Raw genomic sequence first — 21,590 nt, 5'->3', positions numbered from 1 at the left:
CTGTGGTGTGGCCCACCTGAGATTTAGAGATTTAGATCTGCCTCATTTTTGGGATCAAGCCCTAAAATGATAAGAAAAAAAGTTGAATGGAGTGCATGGATAAAACACGTCCATCAAGTGGTGGGCCAGACTCACCACTAGCTGCCTTGCTATAACAGCAACACCAGCGAAACCGCGTCCCTTGGGCAAGCGGATTGGCTGGTGTACCTCACACCAGCTATATAGCTGCTGGATTGACATCAGCAAGTTCAAACCGTCCATCCACTTGGCGGGCTCGTCTCAAGGCTTTAGACGAAAAATAAGACAGATATAACTATCAATTGGACCACACTGAAAAAAACAGTGGAGGATGGAACGTCTTCCATTGAAACCCTTTTTAAGGTCATAGAAGTTTCGGAACAATATGTAATTTGTTTTTCCTTTTCATTCAGGTATTTGTGACATTATAAAAAGATTGGATGTAAAATAAACATTATGGTGGGCCTTACAAATTTTTTAACCGTGAATGTCATTATCTCTGCTGCTATTTATGGTATGGTCCAGATGATCTTTGGATACGATACATTTTTTGGATAATGTTCTAAAATGATCTCTAATGAACAGCGTAGATATAATAAATATATCACTGTGGGGCCATGTAAGTCTGATCTCCTTTGAACCGTTCGTACAACTCGGAGCTCGTAGAGCATCCGTGCTCGTCTTCGCACGACCACCTATATAGCTGATGTGTGGTACACCAGCCAATCCGCTTCCCATGTGAACACAGAACATGTACATCAAGGTGGGCCCCACGGTGAAGAAAACATCTACTAACGTGTTAACGAAGCAACAACTGATTTGATGCTCTAACAGTGATGCATGACATGCATGCGACCACTTTTACAAACGGCACACATGGAGCATGGTAACTTCAATCAAACCGAGTACGTTGTGGAGCCCACAGTTCTTAACTTATAATCTAAAAAATCAGACTATTGACCATTCACAACCCTTGATTCGTGGAAACATGTTTTCTGAATAAGACCATTAGATGTGTATCATTTTCAACCGTTTAATAAATCACTAGAAATCCATTATTTACTTAACTGCGTAGAACTAATTTTTGGGTATAGGTATATCTAAAATTAAGCCTATAATTTGGACAGTTTATTTTGAATTAATTATATGCCAGATATGCAATTCCTAAATAATTTATAATTGCCTGCATATCATGGAGCATACTCCGTGGGAGTATCAAAGCATTCCTCAGATAAAAATCACGCCATCCGTTAGAATAATTAATCAGGAAAACAAGGTTTGTGATTTGACCCGCTTGACTCCCGGACGTGTATGCACCTAAAGACAATCCGTGACAATCTCCTGTAGAAAAATGAAGGGCGACAGCTTACCTTGAAATATTAAAAGACTTCTTATTATATCTTCTCTGGTATCAATAAGTAAATAAGTATATGTAATAGTACTACTTGAATAGCCTGAAGGTTATTTTATCCCATGGGTTACTATTTGTACCAGAATTCATATGGATTAGATGGATGGAGTCGATGTTGCGACGTGGAAAAAAAAAAAGGATAACTGAGAAAGCAGATAGAATGAACCTTCTAATTGCACATTTATAGGGAAGTAACGGTAGATAAAGTATAACAGCTTTTTTTCTACTAGTTGAACATGAACAAATACCATAAGTGAATCCGAGAGAAGAGAACCCAAACAACAAACACAATTATATATCAATCCAACACAATACTGTGTATTTAGGTTTAGTTTCTCCCTTCTCAGTAGCAATGGACCTTAGTGTAAATTTAGGATCAGCTCGTTCCTGTGTATCCACCGGACCAAATTAGGTTGTAGCCAATAATTGTAGTTCCCTTCCATGCGTGCCAAATCTAAAGAAAGACAATATTTTAAGAACTCGTCCGCCTACTCTCATATGCTGCGATCATAGTTGTAATATCCGGCAATGCATTTGCTTTGCTCATCAGCACGCTGCTCTCGGAAGCACATTGCTGCTCTCAGTAAGGCAGATGATTCCTCATAGTGGTAATTGATTCGCATTTTCCTTAAGTGAATCCATCTCTTCTCCTTATTCATTTCAACTATTGCATTCTCTTTGTTCATTTCGACCATCCACTACGCCTTCACAAGTTCTTGGATTTTCAAGGTAAAAAAAGAGCTCATTCGGAGGAAGAGCCCCAACCTCGGCTAATTGCCTGAATAACGAATGTACAATAGTTGTCTAAATAGACGAATGGTTAAGTCACAACCGAGCCATGCTCGATCTCAATGCCAAAGGTCAGTGGTCATGGTTTGAATTCGAGCTAATAGATTCTGGCATGCTCGCAACCCTTGTATGTGTTTCGAGTGACTAAATTCAAGGACCAACACATTTACCCAACTTAAGATTTTCAAAAAAAGAAGAAGTTGATATTAGAGTTAAATATTAAGAAATCCTTTAACACAAGATTGTTGTTGGTATTTTTGTTATAATTGTTTTTTAGATAAATAGATCGATTTTTACCAAATTTGAGATGCCATAGTTCTATAGATCAAACTATTGCATTGTGAATATTAAAGATGAATGTGGTGTTGGTGAAAAAAAAAAAAAGTTATGCAATTAAACCAGTTTATTATGACATATATTTTTCTTGCACTAAATAATTTAATTTTACTCAATATATGTAATTAAACCATTATTAAATGTTTGTAGGATGAATTGTGAAACTTGTACTAAGGAAAATCAATGTCAAACAAGAACTTTCTTCCATAGGAGCTCTACAACTTAAAAATGAAGGAAAATTCCTCTATCAAAAACAATTAAATAAGTTTAATAACATGATTGATAGATTGGCAATAGTCGACGTGAAAATTAACGATGAAGTAAAGGTTGAACTTTTGTATTATTCAATGCCAAATTCATAAGATGATTTGATTGTGAATCTCCACAATGATCTAAATTTTAATATGAAGTCAGCCATGTCTAGATTTCAATATAAAGTCAAAATTAGTAGAATAACACTTGATGGATCTTTTATTGATGTCATGATTGTTAGAGGAATATCTATTAATAGAATTATTAGTGGAAGAGATCCAAAAATATTTAAATTAAAAATTCATAAAATAAGAAAGTAATTGAATTATGAAAAGAAGCATCACTTACATAAAACTTACGAACTCAGAAAAGCAAATATAAAATATTCCTGACCTCATTCACATGATCAAGCATTAGGTTTAAAGGGTTCGGGCCCAAAGAAAACCAATTAAAAAAAGGTAATTCATTTAAGAATGAGGAAATATTGTCATTAATGATTTTGTAAGAGAACCTTAACCATCACTAGCTATTGTCTTCAAGATTTTTAAATCATATGACACCACGAAGGGATTGGTTCTACACATAGCATTTATGTGATGCTTGTATAGTTTACAGGGTGATGATAACATATGTAAATTTGTGAGGATTGAAGATGTCAGAATCACTATATTTGATAGTATCAGACATATAGTTTTGGAGTACTACGTGGCACATACTAGACCTGTGAAAGAATCTTATGTCATTGGTGATGAAAATTGTTGATTATTTATTTATTTATTTATTTATTTATTTTTGTGTGCGTGAAAAGAATCATTGAATAAAGTAAAAGGAGCAATGATGGTTGTGAATGAAAAATATATATATAGATGACTCATATCAGTTAATCACGAGTTGTTGTTAAAGATGTTATTATTACAAATGTCCTAACAAAGCTATTATAATTTGGCATAAGAAATTAAGTCGCATAAGCAAAATATAACTAAAGGTACTTCTTGATAGAAATCTACCTTTTATTTTAAAATATATTAATTTAGACTTCTATGAGCATTAACTGTGTGGAAAGCTTTATAGATCTTGTTATCCTTTTTTCATCGTAAAAGTATGGATATATTAGATATAATTCATTTTAATACTTAAAATTAAGTCCATGTCAGTCATTAGGAGGTTCAAAGTGTTTCATTTTTATTATAAGATTATATGGGTTTGCATGCTCAAAATAGAAGTAATGCATTTAAAGCATGAATTAAAAATTAGAAAGGAAAGACAAAATAAATTTTAATGTCGTAGATTTTTCCTATTTTGGATTTTCAAAAACCTTTGAAATTTTTTTCATTATAATTAACTTATGTTGTCACTTACTGACTATTAACACTCGATGTTAGCTTATATGCGGGTGGTACTAATAAAGAACCGCACAAATTTGATTCATCAATCGTAGGAAGCCAACGAATCCGACAGATAACTTAAACATCGAGTTTAGCCTCATGATTTGTTCATATGAGACCTGAATCTAGCCGACCTATCACTGACTAATCGAGGCAACCGTAACTAAATAAGGATTTGTTCAAAGCCGAGACAACTAAGGGTCGGATCTTAATTAACAAACCAAACTAACCCAGTATCCTTTTAACCTAAGAACTAACGATTTAGGGTGATTATTACTCGTCATTTCTGCTAATTGCGAATAATCCACACTATGAACTTAACTAATCCAAACTCTAATCATTGCGCACAAAAAATTTCGCTACCCAATTCATTCCAGAAATGCCCTGATTATCTGAACGAACTCCAGAACGATCGTTAGTGGGCCACTAAACTTGAGGCTATAGAAATACGTTCGTCTTAGTGGACTTAACGTCTATTGGGGGATATCGAGCCGAGATCGTATCTCGAATCGTTCAACTTGGACTAGCAAGGCAAGTGCTTAGGTTGTACGAATACCTTATATAAAAATCTGAAACTTAAGTTGCTCTTTCGCGAAATTGTAATTTTCAAACCGTCGAATCATGGTTAAAATTGGGGTACCGACTAAAGATATTTCTTCAAACATATTCGTAAAGCCGCGGCCCCAATCAATTATCAATGACCATTGAACAGACTTCTAATCATATCCGTTGATCGGCGTATCCAAATGGTAGGCCGATCATATCCATACGTAGATAATCATTATGCCTAACTATCATACGGTGTATATCAACCCCTACACCCTATAGTGGCCCGCAAATGTTAGAAAAAACCTCCTCAATGGTTAATATAATGAATAAAGGGCCATTAGGGCCATATGCACTAAATCTGGTGCTATAAATATGGCATTTGGGGGCCTCCTTAACTCCTATACGAATTTTCATGCCTTATAAGAGCAAAAGAAAAAGGAAGAGAGAGAGAAAGAGAGTGAGTGTGAGAGGAAGAAAAGGATCTTGGTGCTTGGGGGTTAATATCTCATCGATCAAACCCTTTAACTTACCAAATCCTTCGCCGAATCCACCTCCACTTGCAACCGAAGGTAAAACTTATATTCAACCCTATGATTTCACAACTTATACCTACTTGCGATTAATGATATAATTCATTTCTTTACATTAGGAATTTGTGATTTTCTCCAAAATTCCAAGCCTAGGAGCTCAAAAATTGAAAATCCCCTCTTAAGGTGCGAACCATTATCCATAGGTTACTTTTTATCGACTCTTGAGGGTCCCAGTTAATAATCTTTTGTGGTGAATATTTTATTGACTGTTAGCATGTCCAAATTCTGAGTTTGATTGTAACATGTGTGGTTAGTTGTTTATTGATGTTCACATGTTTGATAAAATGTCTAAGTAATTGAAAGTGTTGATCTATTGATGCTTACATGCTTGATGGAATGCTTAGGTAAATGTGTGGTTTTATTGATGCTTAAATGTTTGATAAAAATGCCTAAGTACATGTGTGGTTCTATCGATGCTCACATGTTTGATAAATTGCCTTAGTGGTTATGTTGTGCTAATGATGCTCACATATTTGATGAAGTACCTAAGTGACTATATTGTTAAATCTATGTTATGACGACATGATGAATTGTTAGGTGGTAGTGATGCTTAGGTTACATACAACGTTGAAAAATTCGGCTAACCTCTCAAACTAAGGGGTGGCCCGAGTTAGGTCGGTCACCCTAAGCTTATTCGATCGATTTCGGTCGAATACTGACAACCGACAGTAGTTGTACTACACGGTATACTCGCACTCAATGCCGATTGCGTCAGAGTTCTCCAAGTCAATCGAATTAGCCCAATAGTCGACTGACCATGTGTGTTCACAATGTATGACAACGACAAATAGAATCTAGGATACCCACGTTCTCATTGGATGAGTCTATTTATAACTATTAGTGATACGATTCACAAGACTCAAGGGTCAGGCATGGTGGTATGAGACACCGTGTCCGAGCTGTTGGCCTACGCTAGTGTGAGGAGCCTTCCCGTAGTGACCAATAAGTAATTAAGAAGGCTATGAGTCTGATACATCAAATTATAATGATGCCGCGACCACTCTACATTTGTGTTTGGGTGACGACTCTTATATCATTTGTGGGCGCCCTCCACCTGTCGATGAGCCGCTTAACCCCGTGCGTCCGGGATGTGTCATCTAGATCCTTAGTGATTGGTCGGGTTAGTGTTAGCCTCATATTTATTGGGGAGTTGTCGTCTGGATGGTAAACTCGAATACGGATTAAGGGACACAAGTAAGGAGCCACTTCAGCCACTCCAAACCTAGTGATTTAATTGAGACCACGATAAAATGAGGGTACCCTATATTTTCCAATATGCTAGATGAATGGAACCTAATAACTACTCAACTAGCATATGCATTCACCGCGTTAAATAGGACTTGAGATTTGGTGTGGGCTAATACATTTATGTTTTTAGTTCAAGTAGGAATGACCTTATGAACAGTTTGAAACATATATAAACATAATGGATTCAAGGAGATTTCAACAATAGCGTCACTTTCTCCTATCATGTGGCTTGCTTGAGTTTTGGATCTGCATCATTTTTAGGCTTATGTCTTAACATGAGCAGGCAAAATGGATGGACAAGATAGATTTCTTACAAACATCATGATGTCCCCACCTAGCTTCCAACTACAGGAACTTCCTGCGGTCCTAATAGTAGGAACTTCCTATGGTCAGGATCACAGGCATTCCACATCCGACAAAGAGGGTGATTTGGGGAGTAGATTAGATGCTAATAGGGTAACATGTTAGTGGGTGTTTCCGTGGTTGTGGGGCTTATATTGATATATGTGTTCTATATTCACCTTGTGGATTACTTTAGCTTATTTTAGGACACAATCACATAAATAAAATAAATCCAAATATTAATTAGACTACACCACAGGAAATGGTGGCGATTATAGGCCCACCATTAAAAACTTACATCACAACTTAATGTTTATTTGCCACGACTTGTTGATAAAGTTGAAGAGACTAAAAGAAGGGAAAACACATCCATCAGCTTGATCCGAAAGATTTATTATAGCCCATCAAAAGATCTTGACGGTCGGCATCCAATCCTCCACTTGAGATCCGGATCTACTTCATTTTTTTCAAATATTCCACATGGACAAACAACATAAATACCCACTAACGTGTTACGGGGGCAACATGGAGTCCATTACTCCCTATAATTTGACCCTCACTGCACACCCGTACTGCCTGTGATGCTTGATATGCAAGCATTTAGAAACGGCATACATGGAGTATAGCAACTCCAATCAAACCAATTACGCTGTGGAGCCCACAGACCTTAACTTAAAATCTAAAAAACCAGACTGGTTGACCAATCATAACCCTTGATTCATGGACACCTGTTTTCTAAATAAGATCATTAGATAAATTTCATTTTCAACCGTTCAATAAATGACCAGAAATCCAATATTTATTTAACCAAATGGAACTAATTTTTGAGTACGCTTGAAATTTAGATTATCTCATTCTGTTTTTAATGCCATAAAACGATCTCTAAAAATGGTTGGACGGTATGGATACAACGCACGCATCATGGTGGGGTCCACAAAGCTTGATGACGTCACTTAAGTAGCGATTTTGCTACTAACCTTGTTAAGCATCCGATCCGCGCCCGGTCATATCCGTGAGAGTAATTATTGAGAAAAACAAGGTTTGTGATTTGACCCGCTTGTCTCCCATACATGCACGTCAGGGAAATACCCGACATTCTCACGCGGAATTTTTTTTTTTTTTTTTTAAAAGAAGAAAATAATCATGGCGTGAGCTTGCCTCGAAAGAGGAAGCGGATTGCGTACTGAGTAACTCAGTACGCTAAGCATACTGAGTAAACTCCGTGGGGTCCACCGTGATTTATATATTTTATCCAGTCTGTCCATCCATTTTACAGGATAATTTTAGTGCCATATGTAAAAACCGAAGCATATAAAAGGCTAAAATGGACCACACCACGGGAAACAGTGTGAATTGAACTTTTACCGTTGAAAAATTCTTGAGGGCCACAGAAGTTTTGGATCAAGATTATATTTGGTTTTTCCTTTCATCCATGTTTTTTTGATCTTATGAACAGTTTGGATGACAAATAAACATCACTGTAGGGGCATAGAAAGGTTTCAACGGTGGAAATCATTATTTCCACTGTTTCTTGTGGTATGGTCCACTTGATATTTGTATAAGCTTCAATTTTGGGGTCAACGCCTAAAATGAGATGGAAAAATGGATGGAAGGTGTGGATAAACCACATAATTTCACAGTAGGCCCAACTGAGTTTACTCAGTACGATAAGAGCCTACTAACTCAGTACGTAATCCGATTTCATCGAAAGATTATCAGAGTTTCCTATTATATCTTCTGTCGTATCAATATGCAATAATATACTTGAGAAGCTGTAGATAATTTTATATTTGAGATACAAATCTTTAGATTCTCGGAAGCCTATGGGCTGGTGAACTTCACACCACCGACTTAGCTGGTGTGTTGGTCCATTGGTATGTGTTATATCCAAACCGTCAGTTCATTTGGTGAGCTCTTTATAAGGCTTGAGCTGAAAAATTAAATAGATCCAAAAATCAAGTGGACCACACTGGAAAAAACAGTTTGGCTTGAACACCTACCATTGAAACCCTTTTAGGTGCTATAAAAGTTTTGGATCAATGCGATATTTGTTTTTACTCATCATTTAGGTTTACGTGACCTTATAAAGAGATTGGATGGAAAATAAATGTTATGCTGGGCCCTAAGAATGTTTTAAGTGGGTGAATAATTATCCCACTACTATTTGTGGTGTGGTCCACTTAAGTTTTGGATATGAGCCATATTTGAGCTCACGATCTACAATGCTCTGGCTAAATGGATGAACGGTGTGGATATAATAAATACATAATTGTGGAGCCATATAACTTTGATCTCGTTTGAACCGTTAGTATAACTGGGAGCTCCAGGAGTGTCCGCGCTCGTCTTTCGCACGACACGTACCAACACCAGCCAAGTCGGTGGTGTGTGGTACACCAGCCAATCCGCTTCCCGTGCCACGTCCAAAATTCGTACACTTCCGGTACACCAGCCAATCCGCGTCCATAGCCGACGCTGTTTGCGTCCTACCCCGCCCGTATCTTAGCTCCGAATGGGCAGTTCTGTGGGCGGGCCTACACTGATCTATGATGTATTTGTTCACACGTTATCTCCTAAGATAACGTGTGAAGGCTGGTTTATGCTAGGTAATTCTTGTGAAGCCTAGTTTAGTCGCCCCCTCTCTCTCCCTCCTATGTAACATTGAGGCCGTGTAGGCAAGTTCCCTTGGTTATATATATATTTATTTTTTATTATTATTATAAAAAGGTGAATAAACGTATAAAGGGTACATTCCTAGGCGAAAGATTCCTTACATAGTCAAAGATAGGCAAGCCTTGTATTATCTAATTTTACTTATTCTTAAAATTAATTTTTATTTTTATTTTTATTTTTTGAAAAGAAAGCTATGTTGTTTTCCACGAGGTACCCTAATTGTCTAACCACTTTAAATTCTTATACCCATGTATGCATCCTATCCAAAACTAAACTAAATTAATTTTCATACTCTGGCTAAGTTTCGATACAACTATCCCTAGGCACTTCGCAAACCATTAAAAATTTGAACCGATTAGATGGATAGAACCCTCAGCGTGCCATGGAAATAATCGACGAACCTGATCAATGGATCGAAATCTAGATAAATAACAATCTACCCGATAATCTAGACTCCTCAAAAAATCATGACCATGTTGATCGAGTACCTTTAGTCCTAGTGTAGAGAAGACCTCTATCGATTTGATTGGCATCCCCGCCGGTTCGACAGATAGAGTAGATGCAATCTTAGATTGTATGTTGTGACCTTTTGTACATTTTTAGTTCGACCAGTGGATGTGTCGCTTCTTGTTCGTCCCACAAATGGTTCCATTGGTTTGACTGACGGAACGCGTATATTTAGTAAGTGCGCGCAGGATATATTTTTTAATCATGTACGGGAGTGTATAAATACTCTTCTAATTATAATTAAGGCAAAGAATGTTTTAGAGATTAGCATGAATATTCAACGATTTTGTGGGGAAAGCTAGGGTATCTACTGTAAGTTGTTTAATCTCTTATAACTTTCTTCTGATTACAGAGGATTGATCATTGCTTTGTGTCGTGGTTTTTCCCGCAAGAGTTTTTTCCATTAAAACTCGTGTTCTTCGTTGTGTTTGCTTGGATATTTCATTCTCTATTACTTGTTTAATTATGATCTAAGGTTGTTTTTGCTCCCAACAAGTTGTATCGAGTGTAAGGTTGGGGTGTTAGTTTGAATCTAAAAACTGACAATGAGGGGATTGAATGTGAAGTTCGAGATAGAGAAGTTCACAAGCAAAATCAACTTTGAACTATGGATGTTGAAAATGAAAACCCTCCTAGTTCAGCAAGGGTTGTTGTTTGTACTCTTTGGAAAATAGAATCATCTGGAATCTATTAAAGAAGATGATTGAAATGAACTTGATCAAAATACGAATAACACACTCCAATTGTGCTTGGCCTTGAACGTCGAGACCGTTATCTCAGCCCTTTAGTCGAAATATTTGAGAAAGAATAGTGAATGCGAAAGGACTTTTATGGATACATTATTTGCTCGAGATCTATCTGAAAGCACACGGCTTGGATCTCATGCTTGTTTGCCATGTTCACAAATGCAAGGTGTGTGGGACCCCGATTGTGTGGCCCACCGTGATGTATGTGACCACATCTACGCTGTCCATTTGTATTGAAAGCCCATTTTAGGGCATGATCCAAAAATGAAGTTGTTCCAAATCTCAAATGGACCATGGAACATAACAAGTGGTAATTAGCAATTAAAACCTCTTGTGGGCCACAAAAGGTTTGGATCAAGTTGATATTTGTGTGGTCTCTTCATTTATGTCTTTGTGACCTTATCAACATGTTATGGCAAATAAACATTCCACCCATGAAGTTTTTAATGGTGGGGATTCAATCAGACTGTTTCCTGTGGTGTGGTACGCCTAAGATTTGGGTCAACTTCATTTTTAGGATCATGCCCGAAAATGAGCTTTCAAAATGGTTGGACAGTGGTACATACATCACTGTAAGCCCCACAATCTGGAGTCTCACTCACCTCGGTAGATCCGGTGCCCCCTAATGAGATGGACATGTTCCAAAACTGGATGCACAATTGTACAGAATTTCCTCATTTTCATCTGCGCATAAAGCTGCAGAGAGGTTTCTACTCCAACTCTTTCTCTTTGAATTTTTAGTTTATTTATAGGGATTTTCACGTTATCATCTAAATATTAAAATAGTAAAGAGGTTTCTACCTCCAACTCCACTTTCTCCTCGGAATTTGGGGGATTGTTTATGGCAAAATTTCAATTGGTGTTTCTCTACCTGCTAAAAGCAAACTTAAAAAGTAGAGCCTTTAGGTGGTCCATGGGATGGAAAAATGGACCCTTTTACCTAACTTGATTTATCATAATTGGTGGATCCCAATTCAGTTGAACATGCTGCAAAAATCACACCAACTGAATGGTCCTGAGTATCCAATGTTTTTCTTTTGACCTTTTGCCTGTCACAATTAGCCCCAGTGAATGAATGGCTCCAATTACCCATGGTGGGCCCCACTTAAGATGGACGGCAGTGAACTAGGATGTGGGTCACTCTTTCAGTCAAATCTGCTCTCTAAACCAATTAATTATAAACCCAAAATTGGAGTTAAAATGTCATAACCCGATAATGATCTTGATCGATTTATAGTTTAATTATGGATGGTCAGTGGCACCAAGGTTGATTGGATAATCATAACCATCCTTTTAGCCTCTGAAATTTGATCTCATCATCTCCTAACCGATGATTTGATGGCCATGTTGCATGTGTTACATGTATATCTTATGGTCTAATTAATTGGGCACGTATGCATCAAATATAAAGTAACATGTATTTTTATAATAACATAAACATGCATCCACCACAGGATACATGTATATGTTCATCACGTTATCCCCAATTATGTATATACCATAACTATTTCATGCTCACACGTGACTTTTTACCGGTTTAGTTAGTGTTTAAAATATTAGTATCGTGTTACATATTGCATCCTTAGGATACAAATACATATCAATTATCACATGAGGTATATCGGTTGTATCACATAATGTATCGTAGTTGTTGAAAACATGAAGAAACATTTGAAAATTAGTTGAATTTTTCAATGAAACTTAAGTGATTGTTAAAAACGATATCAATACACACTTATAAATCAAAATATTATAAAAAACAAGTGCATATAATAGATCTTTTTTACTGGAATCATAGTCTATGCATTGTCTAAATGAATTGGCGCAAGCATATTTAAAGTTTATTCATATAATTTATAAATATAAGAAGACGTGGGAAGAGAAGCAATATATTCGAAAGTTGAAGAAGAATAACTAGATTAGGTTATATATATGTTTAATCTTATGTTTAGACATATATTGCAATTTTTTTGTGAGAAATTGAAGGTTCTTTATTTTTTCCAATTTTCCGCAACTCGGTGCATTTTCTTCAAATCTTGAAATTGAAACATCTAATCCATGATTGGATTTGTAACAATTTAACACTAATTTAACATAATTTACAGAAGAAAAAAATGGGTCAAAATCGAAAATGCTTACCACATCAAACATGTGTAATATATCGCACTACTTATGCATTTCGTATCACACAGGTGGGATACAAGATATGTCATAGGAAATATCGGTTGATATCATCGATATTTAAAAATAATGCCTCAAACCTTAGCCAATTGCAATACATAAATTTTCTTTTTTCTCTTTTTAGGAGTGTTAGTGCTTTAGTTTTTCTTGTGTCTTGATCCATTCGTCCATTCATTTTAAAAGTTTCTTTTAGGGCATGATCTCAAATAGCTAGGAGGCAAATTGAAGCCACAAGTGGACCACACTAAAGATCAATCATATGTCTCCACTGTTTCCTATGGTGTGGTCCAACATTTTGTTCCTCTATATGTCTATTTCTTTACTACATGTATGCCGATTTGATAATTTGATAGATTTAGAACATTCTAATTGGAAATAAGGTTATTATCTTTTCTTTCTTCTTTTTTTTTCTTATTTTTTTTCCCGGATAGGAAATATCGACCAAATTTTCTCTAGCTCAGACCTAGACCAAATGTGAGGACCATGCTAGCATTGGCCTATGCTTGAGTTTTTGGCCTAATATATCACCCTCAGCTCAGACCTAATCTAGCCCAACTGAAAACAACCCATCACCACCGCTAGGTACGGTGGACCCAAACACAAACCCAAATTTTAAATAGGCTCGAGGAATGGACGTGGAACCGGAGGGTATAAGATGGGGTTGGATCCTCAGGTACCATGGATGTTGAAGCAAGGAAGGACGTGGGGTCAAGCATCGTCTTCCTCAGGAGTATAGTTGTTCTGAATCCACGGAACTTCTTTGGACTTCTCACGGAGACACTTCGGATGCACGAGGAAATGAATATAGAAATAATTCTAAAATATTTTAAAAAATTATATTGATGATGAAAAATGAGTGTACAACTCGTTAAATAGGGCTATAAACCCAAGGGACAAGTTTCGGAATCATACTATAACTGAAACTTTAGAAATCGTGACTTACTATAAATAGTAAACTTACTATTTATAGACGGTCATGATTTCCACTAGACCTCATAATTTTCAGCCAAAAATAGTAAGTGTCCTATTTGGCTCAACCATGCTATACTCCTAATTATTCTAACCACTTTTCATGTTGGATGCAACTCCTTAAGCCCAATGGATGAAGAGTTATAACCAAACTAAAACTTATTATAAATAGTAAAAACAAAATTAAAATAGGATTTTGACAGTTGATCTGATGGCATTTCACAAATTCAGCGTGGGCAACCCATTATAGTGGATTGGGTGACTAAAGTAGCTCGTCCTACCCCAAAATCATATATGGGACATCCAATAGCTCATTTCAATTTGTGAGATACATCCATTTTAAGTTCTGACGGTCCGAATCACTTCTTACGCCGACAGGGCCTTTTCTGATCCATCTTGGCCATGAAAGTGTCCACCTAGTCCCTCTCGTCACCGGATTCAGTTTCTGTAGTGACCCTTAGAGTACGGAGGTAGGTATTGGTCAGTGTTGTGGGTCCCACAATGATTTGTGTGCTATCTATTCCGTCCATCCATTTTGAAAGATTATTTTCCACAAACTATGCAGAGATCCAAATCTAAGGTGGACCACACCACGGGAAAAAGTGGTGATTCAATGCCCACCATTAAAAACTTCTTGGGAGCACCAAAGTTTTGGATCAAGCTGATATTAATTTGTGTTTTCATTAGTCCAGGCCTGTGGGACCTACTCAACAGGTTGGATGGCAAATAAATATTACAGTAGACCCTGAGAACGTTTTAATGGTGACTGTTCAATCAACATTATTTTCATGTAGATCTGCCTCTTTTTGAGCGCACACCCTAAAATAATGATACAAAATGATTGGACGGCATGGATAAAATAAATGCATCATGGTGCATGGGGTCCACAGAACTTGGTAAATTTAACATACAGCACGCTAGGTAATCCACTTCCGTGGAATATGTGAACTCAAATTTAACTCACCAAATTCTTATCTCCATAAGCTATGGTCCAAAAAACATATAGGTCCACCAATTCTATTGAATTAGGCCATTGGATATGTACCGTCAAAAAATGTTCAGAATCTATAATCAAATAAGCATAATTCTTAGTTATGATATATGTAAGGGGGTAAATATAATTTGAACAGTTTTATTTTGAATTACTTCTATGCCACGTGTGCATAAATCTATGGAATTTAAGATTTTGGGCTGGCAAGAGAAGGATTGGAAAACCGCTTAGTCTCAGCATAGTAGGGACCATTTATTAGGTAGGTCAAACCATGAACACGAATTAACAAAATCATCAGGTGGGTCAAACCATGCAAGGCTAATATGGTCTGTTTTTCATCTTTTAACAATGAGCCTACTTTTCTTAAAATAATAATAATAATTGTTGATACTGTTTTCGGCTCGCTCCTGTAATGACCCTTGGACCTGCACAAGAAGAAGGGAAAAAGTGACTTGGCTTTACCAGGGGACCCTCCAATGCTTAAGTCAGAACCTGGGTCTTGGATTAAAGGTTTTAGGGCGAGGGATTTGCATACCTTTTACCATGTAGGTCTCCATATTTATAATGGTGTCGTGCCCCGTAAGGCTTCCATAATTAGAGTTGTTCTCATTTTTTTTTGGGATCCGTAATCCCTGATATTGCTAGATTTTTGGAGATTTATAGCCTTACCTCCGAAAATCTCGAGTGGAGATCCAGAGTGTCACTAGGTAACTTCCAAATATAGAATAACATAGCTCGGCCAACTCTTATCTGGTCGCGCGGAGATAAGTTTTGCAGTTAATCTCCGTCCACTTCATTGACCGACTCAATCTTTGAGTCGGACTAAAGCTCGGACGGCTCTAGGGCCAACTGATCTTAGGTCGGTTTGGGCTTTCCTCGATGAGGCTTATGATTAAGCCTTGAGATGCACTTCCTCTCTTAGAGGTTTCGCTTCATGGCTCAGGACACTCAGGCTACGGTCGGGCTAGGTGCCTCACGATCCGAGCTACATCTTTCCATCCAACGTTCGCGGACTTTAGGCATTATTCGGACTCGCCGTCCGATGAGTCCGAGCCATTACTTCACTACTCTTCTGACCCTCAAGCCGACTGAAGGACTTGTTATATTTTTCCCCCAATAGTAAGCCCCACTACTCTACACATCACCTTAAGGCGGTTGAGGAGTATTTTTGGATTGAGTCAGGTTATATTTGAGCCGAGTAATGATGAAGCATTTATTGATTGCAAGGCGGTCCGCACGACTTTCGAAACATGTCGCCTCGCTTGACCACGTGTCGATTCGTTTATTGAGACCGCACAAGCGGAGCGGCCGTCGTCACGGCGTCAGGGCATATGAAAATCAGACACGTGGCGGAGTATTTGACAGCAACGGGTGGGGAGCTGCCACATGTAAAGTTGGGGCACCCGAGTATGCGTCGTTTTGGCTTCTCATTTAATGTTGAAGCCACGTGGCAGCTCTATATAAAGGGGTTGCCCTAGACGAGCTTTCGCCACTTTCGCGCCCTCTTTCAATCTTTACCTTCTCTCATTTTCTTGCGAATTCCGGCACTGTAAACCTTCGCTCCGCCATTCGTTTTCGGCACTCTTAGATATCTCTTAGTGAGCTCCTTCTTCCTTCCTTTCTTTTCTTTTAATAATGTCAGGCCTTGCAAGCCCTAGGGAGGGAGAATACAGTGGTGAGGGTGAAGCAAGCGGCTTTTGGACGGCTTCGGAATCACCATCATTATTGGCGGAGGTTACTGGAGAAGTAGATATCCTATTCTGCCATTCACAGAGGGTAATAGACCCTCCATCAGAGAGGTCGGTGGCATCAGTGGAGGCGTTAAATTCACCTTCTAAGCGTATGGCCATTGAAGGCTCCTTTGGTCGTTCCGATCTTGAGGAGAGCGGTGAGGAAGAAGTTGAGACCGAAGAACGGGTTAAAAGACCCATTCCTTCAGTGATGACAATAAAGGAGCTGTCTAAAATCTGGTCCGGATATCATATTCCAGACTCGGTCATTTTGACTCACCCTCGGTCAGGAGAGTTACCCGACCAACCTCCTCCCGGGGCAGTTGTGATTTTCCATTTCTCGCTGCAATGCGGTTTTCGACTGCCGCTTCAGAGGATTGCTCGGGATTTACTGGGCAGTCTTGGCATAGCTCCAAGATAGGTTATGTTGAACGGGTGGAGGGACTTGTTCTGTTGTGTGGTGCTCTGGGCCGAGACGCTGCAACCCGAGCTAAGTGTGGGCGCACACTCAGCATCCCAACTAGTTCTTTTTCTGCTCTTGGCGGAATACCGACAGGCCTTTAATAACTGACCCTCCTTCATCGAACAAGCATTGGAGGGATAAGTGGTTTTGGGCCCTTGGTAGATGGGAGTTGGCCGAGACAGGGCCTATTTACCCTTTCGTCCCTCGAGCTTTTTGTGCGGCAGGTAGAGTTAATGCGATTTATCGTTTTCATTTAATCGCTTCCTTGGTGCTTCGCTGATATAACTTCTCCCTTTTCAGTAATATTGAGGCATCTTCCAAAGCTTGACTCGGATTTAGAATTTTCGAGCCTTGAGTCCGGAAAAGAGATCTTGTAAGAGGCTTCTCCAACCAGAACTTCTTTTTGAGTGGGGCTTCAACTCTGCCGTGACCGGTGAGATGCCTCCACTTTGTTTTTTTTTGTATCAACGACTGTACTGATGTTTATTTTGTAAATACAGACATGTCCGAGGCTCGGCCCACTCTCCGTCCCCCGTCTCAGGTTCGACCTCTACCCTGTTCAGCCTCCTGGGCCTCGAAGAGAAATAAGGCGGTCTCGAAGGGTCCGACAAGGACCGCTCCTCCCCCGACTGTTATTAAGATCGAGGAAGGTACGGAGGCGGTGGAGGCGATGGAACCGGCAGCACTGGAAGCGACAGCGGCGGAGGCGACGACAACGGCCTCTGAACAACCTCGGGAAGCTCCTGAGCTACAGCCGGCTGAGGCTCCCATTGCTCCGAGAATAGAGGAGAATGAACCGCGCAGGGCGGGAGCAGCTGAGGAAGAGAGACTGACCTTCCGCTAGAAGGTTGAAGAGATCCTTCCGTGGGCGAGTCAGAAGATGTTCGCGGGAGAGTTCTTCAACCTTCTAGAGTCGTCTTCCATAGACAACACGCTCGATAGAATCGGGATGCTAATGCTCGAGGTAATGGTGCCACTCTCCTCAATTGTTTTTGTTTCAAACTTCCATTTTTTCTCTCATTTGAAAGATTTTTCTTGTGCAGTTCGCCCCTTGTCTGCTGAAGGCCCGTGCCGAGCTATCTGCCTTAGCTAAGTGAGCTGGGGATGCGGAAGCTAGGCTATCAGATGCTGAGGCTCGGTCGTTGGAAGCAGAGGCTCGACAATCGTTCGCTAAGTCTCGGGCTATCTTTGCGGAGGGCCGGCTTGAGAAGGCAAACGCTGCTCTTTAGTTGGCCACGACAGAAAGAGATCGCGTGGCCTCGCAATTGGAAGAGGCCAGGTTGACCTTTGAGCAGGCCGTCACAGAACAAGCCACAGTTTTCAAGAAGCTTCAGGAGTTCGCGAAGGGGACTAAGGCCGCTTTCGCGGCTATGAAGGTTGAGACGGTGGAACAATATCTTTCATCTTTGACCTATGAGGAGGAGCGAATTCTTGTCTACCAAGAGGGTTACGCAGAATGCATCAAGGTGATGAAAAATGCTTTTCCCCATCTAGACCTGTCCGGCTTCGATGAGGGCGAGTCAAGATCCGGTGGCGAGGCGACAGTAGATCCCGAGGCATACACTTATGACACCTCTGCTACTGATCCTGATGCAGCTCCATCAGCATCTCTTGGGTTAGTTCCTGGTGCTTCAAGCGAGGCTAAGCCTTGAAGTTAGTGAGGTAGAATAAAATTCCTTTTTGCTCCCCACATTTGCTTCAGGCACTTCAAGCACACCAAGCTTCGAGACCGAGCATGTGAACAGCGGTGAGCATCATCTTTACCGATATCCGAGTATCAAGCACTTGTTGTTTTGTCGATCCAATATAATTGTAAACAATGAACCGACTAATGTAACATTTTACTGATCAATGAATATATGTTTTTCTTTGTCACTTATTTGTGTATTTTACATTTTCTTTTCAACAATTCTTCCAAGTGTTTAAAATAGTCAGGCTGAATGTAGATTGCTCTCTAACCGAGCTAAGGATAGTATATCTTAAGATGCTCAGTATTCCAATGATGAGGCAGGAGTTGCCCTGTTAGGTCTTCTAGTCGGTAAGTACGTGGCCAAATAGTATTTGCGATCACGTAAGGGCCCTCCCAATTGGGCCCCAACGTTCCTGTACTGCTTTCCTTGGTATTCTGAAAAGTTCTTCGGAGGACCAAGTCCCCTACTCAGAACCACCTGTGTAATGACCCGAAAAATTTCGTGCTAAGACCCGATTACTACCTCAAATTCTTTAGAAGTTATTGTGGGTTAACTAGCACTAATCTCGATTGCTTGTGAAATTAACACCAATCACTTTAAATTTGATCTGCAAGACTCAAAACCTGTAGAATCGTTAGCGCTATGTTACCCTGAAATCTAAGATTCAACGCTAAATTCAGTTGCTCTCGGGAGTACTTGGAAACTTTGTATCGGACCTGTACCGCGCGTCGAATGTCCGATGGCGACGATCTTAGACAATTATGATCACCTTGTCGGGCTTGACCATCACCTCAAAAATTAAGTCCAGATGATGTCCTGTATCGATTTGCTTGAGTCCGGAGTAAAGAGGATGAGAAAGGTGAGAAATTAAATATGAATTTATGAAATCTAAGTCATGTCGCTTGTGCGACGATTTTAAGCAATCTGACCGTTGGATTCTGACCCAAATTACCCTCGGATCAGGGAAGATGGCCCAGGCATGTCTTAGTGCCGGTGGACCTGATCGAGTTTCGGTGACCGTTGAATGGAGATTGGTCCGCCATGAGCGATCTATAAATTTAATTGGTATAAAAACTCAGCCTGACCTAGATCCATGGTCAGTGAGCTTAAGTCCGACCGCACGTGGAAAAGGGACCGCCAGAAGCGCTTCGTTGGATCGAAATAGACCCGATTTGGTTATAACCTAAGTATACCTTGGCCCTGGGGTTATTTTCATCAATTTTAGGCCTATATAAAGACATTAAACCCTCACTCTCAAATTCCATACGAATTTCCTAACCCTAGCTAAGAGAGAGAGAGAGAGAGGAAAAGAGAGAGAAAGTGAGAGAGAAGTTGGTGAATCATCTTGAGATTCTTCCTTGTTATTCTGCATACAATCACTTCTGAATCGTTATTCCGACGATTTTAAGTTTATTCTTGGGTAAGTCAATCAAACCCTAACCTGTTTTGGAGCTTAGAATAATCTAAGTGTTGATGTAGCTCTTTTATTCATGCCTTAGGTTATCTAGTCGCCGTTGACAAAGACTTATCGTCTGAATCTGATCTGTTGCGCACTTTCTAATTTAAGGTGCGAACTATATTCGTATAGGTTATGGTTTTCAAGGCTTTCAATGTCGAATAATGGTTTATTATTGTTGTGAGTGCAATTTCACATGCCAAATGCGATGTTTATATTGCGTTCTTGATATATATGAGCTATATTAAGATTTGTGTATTCTATATGTATGTAGAAAGTATCGTATACCTATGAAATACGAACATATGTTTGCCATGATTAATTGTCGTGTATTTGTGCTAGTCGTATGTGTATCAACTCCTTGGCGAAAGGAATTGTCTAAATGTGTGTTATCACCAACATACGCCATGTATGTTGGGATATGTACTCTAAGTGTTTGTAGAAATGTCTGAATAATCTAATGTGTAATATATTATCCTATTTACGGGCGTTGAGAAGAGATTCTCAACTATCTTATCAGTGTATATGATATCCTACATGCAATTTATATTCTTTGTTGTTTAGATTCAGGCACTACTTATGTGTAAATCTATGTTAAATTGATATTCATCAAATGCTCATATACTGTATGATTAGAGTTATTGATTCATTACCGTTTGAATTGCTAGTATGAATATTTGTTATACTTGAATATGTTTGGGACTATGAAATAGTCCAGGAAATCGGTAACAAACCTTGAATTTGTGGCCGAAGTTGTTTTCGCCACGTAGGACGTATTTGACGAACCCGAGTCGTATTAGGGTTGACGGCAGTGGTTTGGCCACATGGAGTATTTGCACACTCTATGTCGTTCAACTCAACATGCGCTCGTGCTAGTCGAGTTCGTCAAGTAACTCGATTGTCCCGGTAGATGTGCACCTTGTATGGACGCTATTGTTTGAATCTAGAGTACCAAACTTACCAATGCAATCCTGTTAACCATTGTACCTCGATCCACTAAGACTCATGAGCCGAGCATGGTGGTATGGGACACCGTGGTCGAGCTGTCGGCCTACGCTGGGGTGACGAGCCTCCCCGTAGTGACCAGTGAGCACACCAAACTCGTGAGCCGATTATGGTGGTATGGGACACTATATTCGTGCTGTCGGCCTACATTGATTGGTGACGAGCCCTTTGTAGTGACCTCGAGCATACCTTGATACTGCATTGAGGCGATGAGCCTTAGGGTAGTAACTAAGGTACGATAGGCATGCATTGATTGGTGAC

Source organism: Magnolia sinica, chromosome 14 (assembly GCF_029962835.1).
Source record: "Magnolia sinica isolate HGM2019 chromosome 14, MsV1, whole genome shotgun sequence".
NCBI lineage: Eukaryota > Viridiplantae > Streptophyta > Magnoliopsida > Magnoliales > Magnoliaceae > Magnolia > Magnolia sinica.
This window is presented reverse-complemented; position numbering follows the sequence as displayed.